Raw genomic sequence first — 15,072 nt, 5'->3', positions numbered from 1 at the left:
TCCAATTCTTTAGATATGACTTTATTTGTGTGACAAGAGCTCTATAGTTCTTTAACATTTGTTTTTTAAAATCTTGAGTTAAAAATTCGTTCCCTTGCTGACTCCTCATCCCCTCAGGGAGAAAGCAAGGAAATTGATATAGGTTTTACATGTGTTGTCATATGCATTAATCATGTTTTGAAAGAAAACATAGACAAAGAAAACTCAAGAAATGTATATATATCTATCTATCTCTATCTATCTATCTATCCATCTATATATGGGTGTGGGTGTGTAGACACATACATATATATATATACATATATGTATACATAAACCCATGCATATACATATACATATACATATATACATATACACACATGCATATATCAGTTATTTGGGGATAGAAAGCAGTCCTTCAGAGTTCTCTTGCATCATTGTGTTGCTGAGAATAGTTGAGTCATTCACAGCTGATCATTGTTCAATGTTGCTGTTACTTTGTACACAGTACATTTCAATTTGCTTACATAAGTCTTTCCAGGTTTTTCTGAGAGTATCCTGCTTATCACTTATAGCACAATAGTATTCCATAATAATCTCATACCACAATTTGTTTATCCATTTCCCAGTTGATGGGTATCCCCTCAATTTCTAATTCTTTATCACCACAAAAGAGCTTCTATAAATATTTTTGTACATATGGGCCCTTTTCCTTTTTTAAAATCTCTTTGTGTATGTAGACATAGTAGTGGTCTTGCTAGGTCAAAGATTGTGCATGGTTTCATAGCCCTTTGGGCATAGTTCCAAATTGCTCTATAGCACTAGTTGAATGATTTTACAAATCCACTATCAGTGCATTAATATCCCCTACAACATTTGTCATTTTCTTCTTCTGTTTTATTAACCAATCTAATAGGTAAGAGGTATTATCCCAGAACTGTTTTGACTTGCATCTCTGCAACCAATGGCAGTTAGAGCATTCTTTTTTTTCATATATCTATAGATACCTTTGATCACTTCATCTGAAAACTGTTCATATCTTTTGATCATTTATCAATTAGGGAATGGCTTTTATTTTAATAAATCTGGCTCAGTTCTCTATGTTTGAGAAATGAGACCTTTATCAGAGAAACGTGTTCAGGTGAGTCTTGATCCAAGCCAGGGAAAGCATAGACAGTGATTAGGAGGCACAGAATAACAGGCATTGGGGATGACAAGTGGGAAGGCATGGAGGTTGCTGATGAGATATATTATTTGAGGAATGGCAGGTAGGCCAGTGTAGCTGCAGGGTAAAGTCTATGGAAAGGAGTAAACTATAAGTCCGGGAAATGAGAAAATAACAATTTTATGAAGATATTTAGATGCTAGACATAGCAGTTTATATTTGATCTTGGAGGCAATAGTTATTGGAAGTTATTAAGAAACTTGTTGGTCATACTTATACTTTAGGAAAATTACCCTGGTAGCCAAGGTGAGGATAGATTGGATCTGGGAGAGAACTGAGGCAGGAGACCACCTATTTCAATAATCCAGGTGATAAAGGAAGAAGACCTTAACTGTAGTAATGACTGTGTGAATAGAGAGAAGGAGAATTATACAAGAGAGGTTATCATGGTAGAAATGATGAGCTTCAATAACCCATTATATATGTCGGGTGGGAGTGAGAATGATGACATTGAAGTTATAGTTCTGTGTAACTGAGATAATTTTAATGTACCCAGAAGTTTGGAATTGAAAGCTTTTGGGAGAAAAATAATACATTATGTTTTGTAGATATTGATTTGTATATAGGAAATCCAGTTTGAGATATCCAAGATGGAGTTGGTGATTCATAACTGTTGCAAAGGAGAGAAAGCATGTGAGAGATAAAGATCTGGGAATCTTTTGCATAGAGATAGTGATTGAATCCTTGTGAGCTGATATGATCACCAAGTGAGATAGACTAGAAAGAAAACCAAAAAGGAGGTATGTGACAAAACCTTGGGGAGATACTCCAACCAAATTTAAGGAGTTAGGAAAATATAAGAAGCTAATGAAGAAGAAATATATCATTAGTGAGGTCTGAATAGATTCAGGAGTGTGTGGTATCTCAGAAACCTTGGGAGAAGAGAATTCCAAATAAAGGGCTTGTAAATAGTAAAAAAAAAATGTTGTAGGGAGATCAGAAAAGATGGGGACTGAATGAAAGCCATTGCATTTGGTGGTTGGTATACCAACTGTTACCTCTGAGAAAGTAGTTTCTGTACAACTGTGGAGGAAGAAGGTGTATTTTTAGGAGATGAGAAGGAGAATCTGCAGATATTTAGCATTGAAGGGAAAAGGAGATATGGGATTGTAACTGCATGGATTGGAGAACTAAAGTTAAAGCTTTTTTCAAGACTGATGAGAACTGAATATGTTTGGAGGCAGTTTGGGAGAACTAGTGGAAAGGAATGGAATTAAAATGTATGAGAAAGAAGAGATGCTGGCTAACATTCAATACTGGAGAACATAGTAGCTAGTGGAATTGAGTTGATCAGTACCATAAGAATTAATGATATAACAGAAAGTATCAAAGGAATAGGCCTCATGGAAGTAGATTGCTTTCATAATATTTCTGGTCTACATTCCATAGTTTTCTAGACTTTAAAAGTTGTTTTTCCTGTAGACAATGACTGAAACAAATATTGGGAAGTGAATGGGAATCATTGCTAATGACCTTTGTTATTTTCTCTTCAAATTGAGGAAGGCTACCATCTCTATATCATCCAAATCTCCCATTTTGCACGTAAATGAACTGTTACCCAGAGAAGTAAAATGATTTGCTCAACATTGTATAGCAATGAGGTTAACAAAGGCCAAATTGGAGAAATCCTCATTTGTGCTGGCATTGTTTAAAGGTCAAAGTCCTTTGGCCAAGTGTTATATAACTAACAATGGTAGTTTTATAAAATTGTATCACCTCTTTTCAGAATTGACAGAACAGTAATTTACATACACATACATATATGTATATATAAATTGGATGAAGGTTGGATCATTTTATGCTACATAGAAAATAAAGATGGATGATTACTTTAAAGGGTTTTCCTGCTGGAAGATTTCATATAGTTGTAATAACATGTTTCTTCTTTCCATCCCCTGAGGTAGGTATGGGCATAAAACTCCAGTGCATGGACAGAGAATACGTAATTGACTTACTGTAAAAGACTTCTTCTTGTTGTTGTTGTTTTTCCCAAGAGAGTTATTCTCCTGTCTTTGTATTGCATTCTTATGCTTTCATTTGAAAATGCCAATGCTCCATTCCTTAGAATTGGAAAATACAACCTTTTGTAAACCTTAACTGTAACATGGGATTCTTTGTTATAATGTCTCATTCTTTTAGCAGAAGATCAATTCAAGCTATGCATATTACATTACTTTCCTCATTGTACATTGGCTTATGCCAAAGGGGCCCCATTTCTTTTGTCTTCTTCAGGCCAATTTTGGAACTAGATATTCTCATTGTCTCTTTTCTGTCTCTTTGAGATCACAAAATTATAGATCCAAAGTGAGAAGATACTTCAAGGTACAAATTCAAATCTTTTCAAAACTGTCTTGGAATATAGGCTAAGCCAGATTGATGGTAACCAACAGGCTTCAAACCTGATGGTGAGTTAGGGAAGTGTCTACCTCAAGCATATAAATAGAATCAGTGGATGAGAATAGTTTGTTCCAACAGCCATGAACACAGCTGAATCAGGCTTGGTAGAGTGATTAGAGCTTGGTCAGGCATCAAAGATTTCGAGGTTATCCAATGCACCTTGTCCTGTTGCTAGTTGTCTCGACTTTTGTTTTGCCACTGAAGTTCGATGATACTGGAATAGAGAGAGAGACTGAGGACTTTGTGAAAATATGCTTTACTTAAATCCAATTTATGTGTAAGTTGAGACATGACCACATGATGTCATTGGATATCTTTGAAATAAAGGACAAACAACAGCAGTTAAAATCATTTCATTTCACAGAGGAGAAACTGGAAGCCCTGAGAAAGTAGGAAACTTGCCTTAAGCTCAAATGAGTAATTGAGTAACAGAGACAGTATTTGAACCCAAATTCTTAAATTCCAGAGCCAGAACTCTTTCAACTTGATTTTTTTCACTTGGTTACTACTTTGTTGTTGTTGTTGTTATTGTTCAGTCATTACAATCCTGTCTGACACTTCTTGATCCCATAGGGGGCTATCTTGGTAAAGATACTGGAGTGATTTTCAATTTACTTCTCCAGTTCACTTTTCCAGATAAGAAACTGAGGTAGAGTTAAGTGACTAGCCTAGGGTCACACAGTTAGTAAGTGTCTGTGGCCAGATTTGAACTTAGGAGAATGAGTCTTTCTGACTCCAGTACCAACACTCTCTCCACTGAACCACCTAACTGCCCAGTTATTACTTTAATTGATATCTAAATAGGTAAGAGGAAATAAAGGTGGGTATTTCTCCTAAAAATATCAGGAATATTTCATGGACTAAGATGAAATCATATTCCTTGGAGTCACCAAAACCTGGTTGGCACAGTAAATAGTGCTGGACACCACCACCACCACCACCATCATTATCATCGTCATCATCGTCATCATTGTCATTTATACAGTGCATACTATGTTTTAGGCACTGTATTAAAAAACTTTATACTTACTGTCTCATTTAATCATCATAACAACCCTTGAAGGTACTTGTTATTTTTATCCCCATTTTGCTGATGAGAAAACTGTGGCAAAAAGAGATTAAGTGACTTGCCCAGGGACACAAAGAGAGTTAAATGTCTGAAGCTGGATTTGAACTAACGTCTTCCTTATTGCAGTCCCAGTGCTCTATCTAGCTGCCCCAAAGCCTTGAGTTCAAAATTAGACTCAGTTATTAGCTGTGTGATACTAAGCAAGTCAATTAACCTTTGTTTATTATTACCTCTGTTTATTATAAAGGCTCAGTTTCTTCATCTCTCATCTGTAAAATGGGAATTAATAATAGCACCTACTTCCCATGGTTATTATAAGGATAAAGGGAGATAATATATAATATAATATAGGAGCTTTGCAAACCATAAAGCACAGTATAAGTGCTAACACATAGGAGTAGTAGCACCAGCCGTAGTTGTCATGGTAGTTGTAGTGGTTGTAGTACTAGTTGTAGTTGTCAATTGACTTGCTCTGGGGACTTATCAACTATGTAACACTGGACAAGCCACTTAACTCCTTTCAATCTCAGTTTTCTCTTTTGTAAAATGGTGATAATAATAGTGGCTTCCTCCTCTAGTTGTCTCAAAGATAAAATGAGATACTTGAAAAGGGGCTGGCAAAACTTAAATCATTACATAAATGTTATTGTTATTGTTGTTGCTAATCAATTGACTTGGTCTGTACCCTCATCCAGGTCCCTCTCTGACCCCCATCCTCACTCTGTGTGAGATGTGATGTCCAGAAGATGTCCAGAAGACTGGACCTAAGAGTGAGGTTTATATTTCTAGACTATTCTGTTACTTTTGAATTGTAGAACTCAGCAAAAGCTATATATGGAAGATATCTTTAAAGAGATTCAACTATAGCTGAGTTGGGAAAGAGAAGGGATATAATCGAATATAATAGAGCATGTACAAAGCTGATCACATATACTAGGTCATTGTATGGGATCTTCAAGGATGTTGAAACCTATAGCTGCTACTAGAGAGTTACTGTTGAAGGACAATGCTTTGGAGATGTTGAAAAACTACTTATTGGATATTAGAAGACAAAGGAGAACAAAGTGAACCTTTAAAAGGGGGGAAAAAAACTTGGCCCCTGTCTCTTTTTTTCCATGGCAAATTTTAACTCTGAAACTTTACAGGAAGGAATGTGTTTTCTTTAATCTGTCAGAATATCAGGTACACAGAGAGAGAGAGAGAGAGAGAGAGAGAGAGAGAGAGAGAGAGAGAGAGAGAGAGAGAGAGAGAGAGAGAGAGAGAGATTAAACTTTGCAAGTTTGAGCATAAAAATCTGGCTATCTCATTTCCTTTGGTTTTGCTTTTCCTGATCCTTGGTGAATGAACATTGATTTTAAGATGGATGTATCCAGGCTTGGAGGTGACTTTGTAGGGTTGAAACTTGTTCCAGAGACATTGAGTCTACAGTCATTGCCAACTCTACTTTGGAAATAGTACCTGGCAACTCTGCCACTGCTATTAGAGGAGATAATGCTCAGATAGGATTTGTTCAGTCTTTGGCCTGGACTGCCAGTAGATATATACTGTGAGGCAGACAGTGGAGGGCAAAATTGAAATAAATACTTATTCAGAAGTTCCAGGAAATCTTCTATGTTTTGATATTTTTAAGCCTTAAACTCCTGGTTTAAGAGCAGTCATTACTACTGATTGTTGTGGTTCTTTATATTTTCCTTTTGCATTCACATAAGAACCTTTGGCATTAAGCATTTATTTTGGGTGTAGGGAAGGAATACCTGTCCCACAAGAGATTTACATTGTACCTTGAGTTTGTTGGCATTCCCTGCTTTAGGAGCACCCTAAATATGAACCAAACTTAAGCTAAGAAATAATTTTCCCTTTGCAAGGTTGGGTTGGGAGAAGGAGGGGCACCAAAGTGTGTGAACAAAGGAAGCAATGTGTGGGGAAGCTGAAGTTAGGTATAGCTCAAGTGAGCTTGCAGAATCTCAACTATGGTGGGCTATTTTCATCTCACTTCTTTACATGTAGGTTTTGTGTGTTCCTGACTGTTGACCCTCTGGCAGAGGTAATCAGGAGTTTGGGAGATCTGCTTCTATTCTCCCAGGGTTTGGTGTAATGATCTTTAGTAGCATTTTTATTTATTTATTTATTTAATTTTTTTAGTGAGGCAATTGGGGTTAAGTGACTTGCCCAGGGTCACACAGCTAGTAAATGTTAGGTGTCTGAGGCCGGATTTGAACTCAGGTACTCCTGACTCCAGGGCTGGTGCTCTATCCACTGCGCCACCTAGCTGCCCCTTTAGTAGCATTTTATGCAACTTCATAGCCAGGATTCAGAATATATCAAAAAGGGGACATGATAGAAACTTATGTGTCCCAGTTTACTCCCATCTGACCTCAAATAACTCAGCTAAATTCACAATCATCAAAAATAATGCTTAGCAGTGGGCATGATAATGTAGCAAACAGTCATTTCCCCTTAATCAATTTTTTTCTGTTTAGAATTTTATTTTCCAAATTACATGTAAAAGCAAATTTTGACATGAATATTTTAAAACTTTGCGTTCCAACTTCTCTTCCTCCCTCTCTTCCCACCCCCACCCCCATTCCAAGAAATCAAGCAATTCAATGTAAGTTACATATTAGTAGTCATGGAAACGATCTCTACATTAGCTAGGTTGTGAGAGAAAACAGATAAAAACAAGACTTAAGATTAAGGAGTTGCTGAAAAAAACAAAACGATTTCAGTCTGTTTTCAGATACCATCTGTTCATTCTCTGTAGGTTATTGCAATTTTCATAAGTCCTTCAGAGTTATATTGGATCATTGCCTTGCTGAAAATAACCACATGATTCCCAGCAGATCATCTTACACTATTGCTTCTATTCTGTAAACAGTACATTTCTCTCTGCTTCAGTTCATGTGGGTCTTTCCAGGTTTTTCTGATGGCATCCTGTTCATCATAAATTTTATATAGTACCTTAAACTTGATAAAGAATTTTCTTCACAATAGCCCAGCAGAGTAGGTACCATACCTTTTGCCATTTTAGTCAATCATCATAACTATTTTCTTCCATCCTATTCCCTTCCTATTCCTTTTATATCTTATTTTGTCCTATTCCTCCTCAAAAGTGTTTTGCTACTGACTGCCCCCTCCTCTGCTCTACCTTCCCTTCATTCACCCTTTCCTCCTTATCCTCTTCCCTACTTGCTGTAGGTTTAAATAGATTAGTCCTCCCAATTGGATACATATGTTATTCACTCCTTGAGCCCACTCACATGAGGTTAAGGTATTTGAGCTAATTCTGTTTTTTACATTTTTCTTCCTCCCTCCTCAATTCTCCCTATGAAATGAAGCAATTCAATATATTTCATGCATGTGCTGTTATGCAGAACATCTTCACCTTCCTCGAAAGGTTTTTGCTTTTTACAGCTCCCTCCCCCAAACTTCCCTTCCCTCCTTTTCTACTCCCACCCCTCTTTTATCCTTCCCCTTTCACTTTTCCTCAGGGCAAAAATATATTATTATACCAACTTGAGTGTGTATGTTATTCCCTCTTTGAGCCAATTCTGATTATAGCAAGGTTCACTCACTCCCCCACTCCTTCCCCGTCTTCTTGTCCCCTCCATAAGCTTTTTTTCTTGTTTCCTTCATGTGAGCTAACTCTCTCCAGTCCACCTCTCCCCTTCTCCCTCCCCCCAGTCTGTTCCTCCTACCCCTCAACCATATTTTAAAGATGTCATCATGGGTTAGCTAGGTGGCACCATGGACAAAGCACCAGCCCTGGGCCCAGGAGGCCCTGAGCCCAAATCCCGCTCCAGACATAAAACACCCCACAAAGAGCAAAGATAGGAGCAGCTGGGTGGCGCAGTGTATAAAGCACCAGGCCTGGAGTCAGGAGAACCTGGGTTCGGATTCGGCCTCAGACACTTGACACTTGCTGGCTGTGTGACCCTGGGAAAGTAACTTAACCACAATTGCCTCACAAAAAAAAGAAAAAGAACAAGGATAAACAAAAAATAAATGCTTTACAGATATCATCCCTTCATATTAAGTTTAGACCTGTGTCCTCTGTGTATTCCTTACTAAGTAAGTTCTTATGAGTTGGAAGTATTATCTTCTCATGTAAGAATGTACATAGCTTAACCTTTTAATGTCCTTCATGATTTCTTCTCCCTGTTAATCTTTTTATGCATCACCAGGGTCTTGCATTTGAAAGTCAAATTTTATATTCAGTTCAGTCTTTCCAACACAAATGCCTGAAAGTCCTCTGTTTCATTGAAGTCCCATGTTTTTCCTCTGAATGATTATCCTCAGTTTTGCTGGGTACATGAATCTTGGCTGTAGTTCCAGTTCCTTTGCCCTCTGGAACATCATATTCCATGCCCTCTGGTCCTTTAATGTAGATGCTGCTAGATCTTGTTTTATCCTTATTGGAGCTCCACAGTATTAGAATTCCTTTTTTTTTTCTAGTTGCTTGCAATATTTTCTCCTTGACCTGGGAGTTCTGGAATTTGGCTATACTATTCTTGAAGGTTTACATTTTGGGATCTCTTTCAGGAGGTGATCAGTGAATTCTTTCAATTTCTATTTTACCTTATGCTTCTTTAATATCAGGGCAATTTTCCTTGACAATTTCTTAGAAGATGTTATCTAAACTCTTATTTTGGTCATGGTTTTAAGGTAGTCCAATGATTTTCAAATTCTCTCTTCTAGATCGATTTTCCAGGTCAGCTGTTTTTCCAAGGAGATATTTCATATTGCCCTCTATTTTTTATTCATTTGGATTTGTTTTCTGTGTCTTGGTTTCTCATAATTTTATCAGTTTCCATTTTTCAAACCTAATTCTTAGGCAATCATTTTCTTCAGATAGCTTTTTAATCTCCTTTTTCATTTGGCTTTTCAATATATTGACTTTTTTCTCATTACTCTCCTGTATTCGTTTCATTTCTCTTTCCATTCTTTCCTCCACCTATCTAAATCTTCCTTCTATCTCTCCTACTTTCTCTTCAAAGTCCCTTTGGAGTGCTTCCATGGCCTGAGACCAATTCATATTTTTCTTACAGGCTTTGGATGAAGAGACCCTGAGGTTGTTATCCACTTCTGAGAGTGCACCTTGATCTTCCTCTTTGCTGAAGACACTTTCTATAATTCTCAACTTTTTTTGCTTGCTCATCTTTCTTTTACTTGACTTTTATCTCCCACTGTCCCAAGCTTCAGAGGGTCACTGGTGCTTTTGGGTGAGGAAGGGCAGGTTTTTCTCTCCCATGGCCTGTTCTCTTGTCTGAAGATAACATCAAGCCAACTTGCTAATTAACCAACCAGCAAAGCTTTCTGTGGTGTGGTTCTTAGCTTCAATGACCCTGCAACCCTCCCCCATTTGGGCCTCCTGCTGCTCATGATTTCTTCCTGGTTCCTTGCTGGGTAGGACAGCCAAATTTCTCCCTAGGTCACACTGACACCCCTGCACTTTCCCCCCTGGCCAGCCATTCAGCCCTCTCTCTGGACCCCAAGCTCAGTTCCAGAAGACACTGGTACTGCAGCTTATTCAGAGGATCAGGGATAAATTTCTCTGGTGTGGTGTGCCCGGGGTCTCTGTTGGAGCAGTTGTGGGTTGGACTTTACTGGCAGCCCAGCATGGCCCCCTTTAATCTGTCTATGGCAGGAAAACAATCTCAACCCATGTTTTTGTAGGTTTTTATAGGGCTTCTTTTATTGCTGTTTTTGGGGTAATTGTATCAGGTGCTCTGTGCACTTAATATCTTTCCTCTGCCATCTTGGCTCCCCTTAACCAAAATTTTAAAGGCAATGTCTAGCAAAAAAAATGCCATAGGGAGGCATATGGGAATGGGGGTGGGGGGTGGTGAACAGAAAGAGATCTAAGTACCTGATTCTGTAGGGTAAATTTCACTAAATATCAGTTCAATGTTAAACTCTCTTAATCTCAATCTCTAACTCAAATTCTCTCTCTCTCTCTCTCTCTCTCTCTCTCTCTCTCATCTGTCTGCCTTTCAAATAAAAAACAGAAATGCTTATCCTAAAGCAAGTACAGCACTGCTGGTACCAATCATTACCTACTGAAAGCATCCTTAGGTCTTGGTGTGGCCCCTCAACTGAATATTAACAACTAATTTCCTGAGCCTTCTCAGCATCTGATCATTATCTGGTCACAGGGGTTAGAATTCCAGCTCACATTGCCTAGAATCTCCCTAATATGTGTCTATAATCACAGTGATAGTCATTTTCCTCAGTTAGCACTTGGAAGTTTTGGGAAAAAGAACAATTCCAGGGCATTGGTTTTGCTTGGAAATAATATTGCAACAGCTGCTTTATGGTAAAAACCACTTTCACTTACATGATCTCCTTTGATCTTCACAATAACCTTGTGAAGTAGAAAGATGAAGAATCCCCATTTTTCCAGGAAGCTGAATGTTAGGAAAGTAAGGCAATGTCCTTCAGGCTACATAGTCAGCTCAGTGAAAGAACTGATCCTCCACTCCACATCTTCTCAGTTTTGGTCCAGTGTTCGGTTCAATCTGCCTGATACCCACATCTCATCAGTACCCTCTGCCTAGAGGGCAGAGCTTTGGTCTCCAAGGCTTCTGTTTAAGGAAGGATCTAAGCACCGTTTTCCTCCACATTTCTGACCAGGTATTTGAACTTCTTTGAAATTATCCATCATGCTCTTCTGTTGTGATGTTCCTCTCCCCTCTCCCCTGCTTTTTAGCTTGCCTTGTTGTGTTGCCTTCCCCCATTGGATGATAAGTTCCTTAAGAGCAGGGACTGTCATTTTCTTAAAAATCTTTTTTTTTAATCCAGTGCTTAACACAATGTCTTGCATATAATAATTACTTAATAATTATTTATTGATTGTCAGCTTCTTGATTGGTTAAAAGTGACAGGTTCTACCAGAGATCTTTGCATAGATCCTTGGAGGAATAGAGGCACATCACCCAAGCTCCTGATTACCTTTGACAGAGGGTCAACTGTCAGGAACACACAGAACCCACATGGAGAGAAATGGGAAGTAAACAGCCCACCAGTCTCTCTTGAGCTATATCTAACCTCAACTTCCCCACACATTGTCCTATGAATCTTACAAATGGAGGCTGCTCTGACAAAGCTATACTTGTGATGAATGAAGTGTGAACCAAATTCTACAATGAGAATAAGTGCTGGTCTCAGGAGGACAGGGCTGCTGCATTTTCTTCCTCTCCACTGAAGGCCCCCTCCGATCTGAATCAATACTAGTGAGGACTTGTCTGTATTCAGTCCTGAAGGATTCTGAACTCATAAAAGCAGGGTTTGCTACCTTTGTTCACACTCTGGTCTCCCTACTCCCAACTCAGGCTTTAGAAAGAAACTGAATGTACAGAGGTTTCCTATGGAAGACTTATGGTAGAACAAGGATAAAAATTGAAATAGATGGAAAGACAAGCAGTGGGTGGTGATCCGCATTGGTGGATCCCAGCAATGAAACCCTAAGTCCATTTAAGCATATTAATGTGCATCTTTCATGAAATACTTCTGCAAGAAACCATCCCCAAGAACATTTGGAAAGCAACTAACTAATGTTAAATTGTGAGCTTTGAAATTATTTTCTTTGAGGTGACTGATTATCAAAATTGCCACAAAAAGAGATTTGGAGAATCTCTAGCACCATCTGTGATGTAATTTCAGAAAACCCTACTAATGAACATTTCTGCTAAAGGAGAACCATAGTAATCATTTAGCAGAAATGTTCATAGAGTAAAGAAGAATGATTTATATGATACCAGAGTTTAATGGAAATATTTCTTAAGAATACTGAACTCCCTCACTCCATTTCTATGTTTTCTAATAAACTCATATCCTGGTAGATAGGGCATTGGACTTAGATTTAGGAAGACTCAGGTTCAAATCTAATCTCAGAGGCTTATTAGATATATAATACTTTGCATATCCTGGGGGCTCAGTTTCCTCATTTGTAAAATAAGAGGCTTGGACCTGATTGGTTTTAAGGTCTTTTCTAACTCTAAATTTATATGATTTATAATTGGTTTCTACTTAACATCTGGAGAAATTATTAATACTGTTTATCTTGGTGGATAGACTTCCCATTATATATTAATAAATTGGCTTTCTGATTGCTAAAGTGGACTGGATTCAAGTCCATAAACAATTCTATAAATATTTATCAAGCCCCTATTATGTGCAAAGTGCTATGCAAAACAATAGATAAACAATAATGAACTACTGCTAGTCTCAAGAAATGAGGGGATATAACACTTATACAGAAAAGTCTAATACAAGGTAGAGGTTGAAGAAGGCAAGAGATAGATCAGACAAAGTTCTTCAGGAGAACTTAAGGAGGAAGGAAACACAAACATCTGGGTTCTAGGGATAGCAAAGGAACATATCCTGAAGGAGGTGGCACATTCACTGAGACTTGAAGGAGATTATTGAATATTTAAAGTAGAGTTAAGCAGGCATATTAGTCTATTTTTCATTGTTTGATTAAAGCATTACACAGTGTACTCTTTGGATTAATATCATGGTAATATGTAGCAGAAAACAGGCCTAAATTTTATTTTCCCTAGGTATAAAAATCCAGTTACAACTCTGAGAAAAAATGCATGAAGTTGAAACATGAAATGTAAAGTCATGGGTACAACTGAGTTGTTCAGTTTGGTTGAAATGCCAATGTTGAATAGATGAAGTAGAGTAATATAAAATCATACCAGAATAGCAAACTGAAACTAAAGTAAAGAAAGTCTTGGACATTAGGTTAAAAATTATATCTCAGGGGCAGCTAGGTGGCACAGTGGATAGAGCACTGGCCCTGGAGTCAGGAGGACCTGAGTTCATATCCGGCCTCAGACACTTACCACTTACTAGCTGTGTGACCCTGGGCAAGTCACTTAACCCCAATTGCCTCACCAAAAAGAAAAAAAAATTATATCTCTATCTATCTCTGTCTCTGTCTCTATCTCATCTATTTATATGTGTATATATATATGTGTGTGTGTGTGTATTTGTGTGTGTATGTGTGTGTGTTAATCAAGAGTCACTGGAATTTTAAAGAAGGAAAATGACATGCCTGTTCCAAAAGAAGATACATTTTATTTTTGGACAGTTGTATGAAGGATGAGATGGAGGAGAGACAGGAGGCAGAAAGTACCAGGGAGAAAGCTATTTCAATAGTTCAAACAATAAGTGATGAAGGCCTAAACTAGAATGAAAGTGGCATGAATAAAAACGTGGGGTTGTGGGAAGAGATGGATTTTATAGATGTCATGGAGATAGAATTAATGCAACTTGGGAAAATGAAGAATTAAGGATGTCCTAAAGGTTATAAGCCAGGGTGACAAGTGACATGGTGGTTGGTATATTCATCAGAAAGAGAGAATTTTGAAGGGATGTGTGAGTCAGGGGAGATGAGGAATTGAATTTGTGATGTATTGAATTTCAGCAACTAGGATGATTTCCAGGTGAATGAGTGCTTCAGGCAATTTGAGTTGTGGAAATGATGTTCAGGTTAGAGATTGTTATTTAGTTATGTTTCAGTCCTTTCTGACTCTTTGTGACCCCATTTGGGGCTTTCTTGGCAGATATAATGGAGTGTTTTGACATTTCCTTTCCCCAGCTCATTTTACAGATGAGGAACTGAGGCAAACAGGGTTAAGTGACTTGGCCAGGGTCACAAAGCTAGTAAGTATTTGCGATGGGATCTGAACTCCAGGCCTGACAGACTATCCATTGCTCAGGGGAGATAATAGAAATTGATTAATATATTAGCTTGTTATAAGATAATAGAATCCATGAAAATAGGTGAGATCAACAAGGGATAGAGTATACAGACTTTAGAGAATTGTATCTAACACAAAGCCTTCTGGATCACCCACAGTTAGGGAGTAGGAGAAGGATCATGATTCAGCAAAAGAGACTGAGAAGGAGCAAAATGAAGAGAGAGCAGAATCCTGGAAATGAAGGGAATGAAGAGCGAACATCCAAAAGTGTGAGTAGTGAGCAGTATAAAAAGCCACAGAAAGGTCAAGGACATTATGGACTGAGAAAATAGCTCTTGAATTTAGCAGTTAAAGAAATGCTAATGACCTCAAAGGAAAAGAGAAGTATAGTTAGGTGATGAGATCAAAATTCAGATTGTGAGTAATTAGGAAGTAAGTGAGTAGTGAGGAATAATAAGTACCAAGCTTAAAATCTAAAAAAATCTCCATAGTCATTATTCCAGGGAGAGTTTGGGGGAGGTGTGTGGTAGACATCAGATATGGTTCCTTTCCTCCTTTATAGTTCCTATAATATTATCTAAGCAAATTGTGTAAAAATGAAAGGAACCTCACCATTTCTCTTCATGGATCATAGGTTTAAGCTTCACTCCTCCCATGACTTTGTGGACAGATAGAATTCACCTTGTTTTTTTAGC

Source organism: Dromiciops gliroides, chromosome 6 (assembly GCF_019393635.1).
Source record: "Dromiciops gliroides isolate mDroGli1 chromosome 6, mDroGli1.pri, whole genome shotgun sequence".
NCBI lineage: Eukaryota > Metazoa > Chordata > Mammalia > Microbiotheria > Microbiotheriidae > Dromiciops > Dromiciops gliroides.
This window is presented reverse-complemented; position numbering follows the sequence as displayed.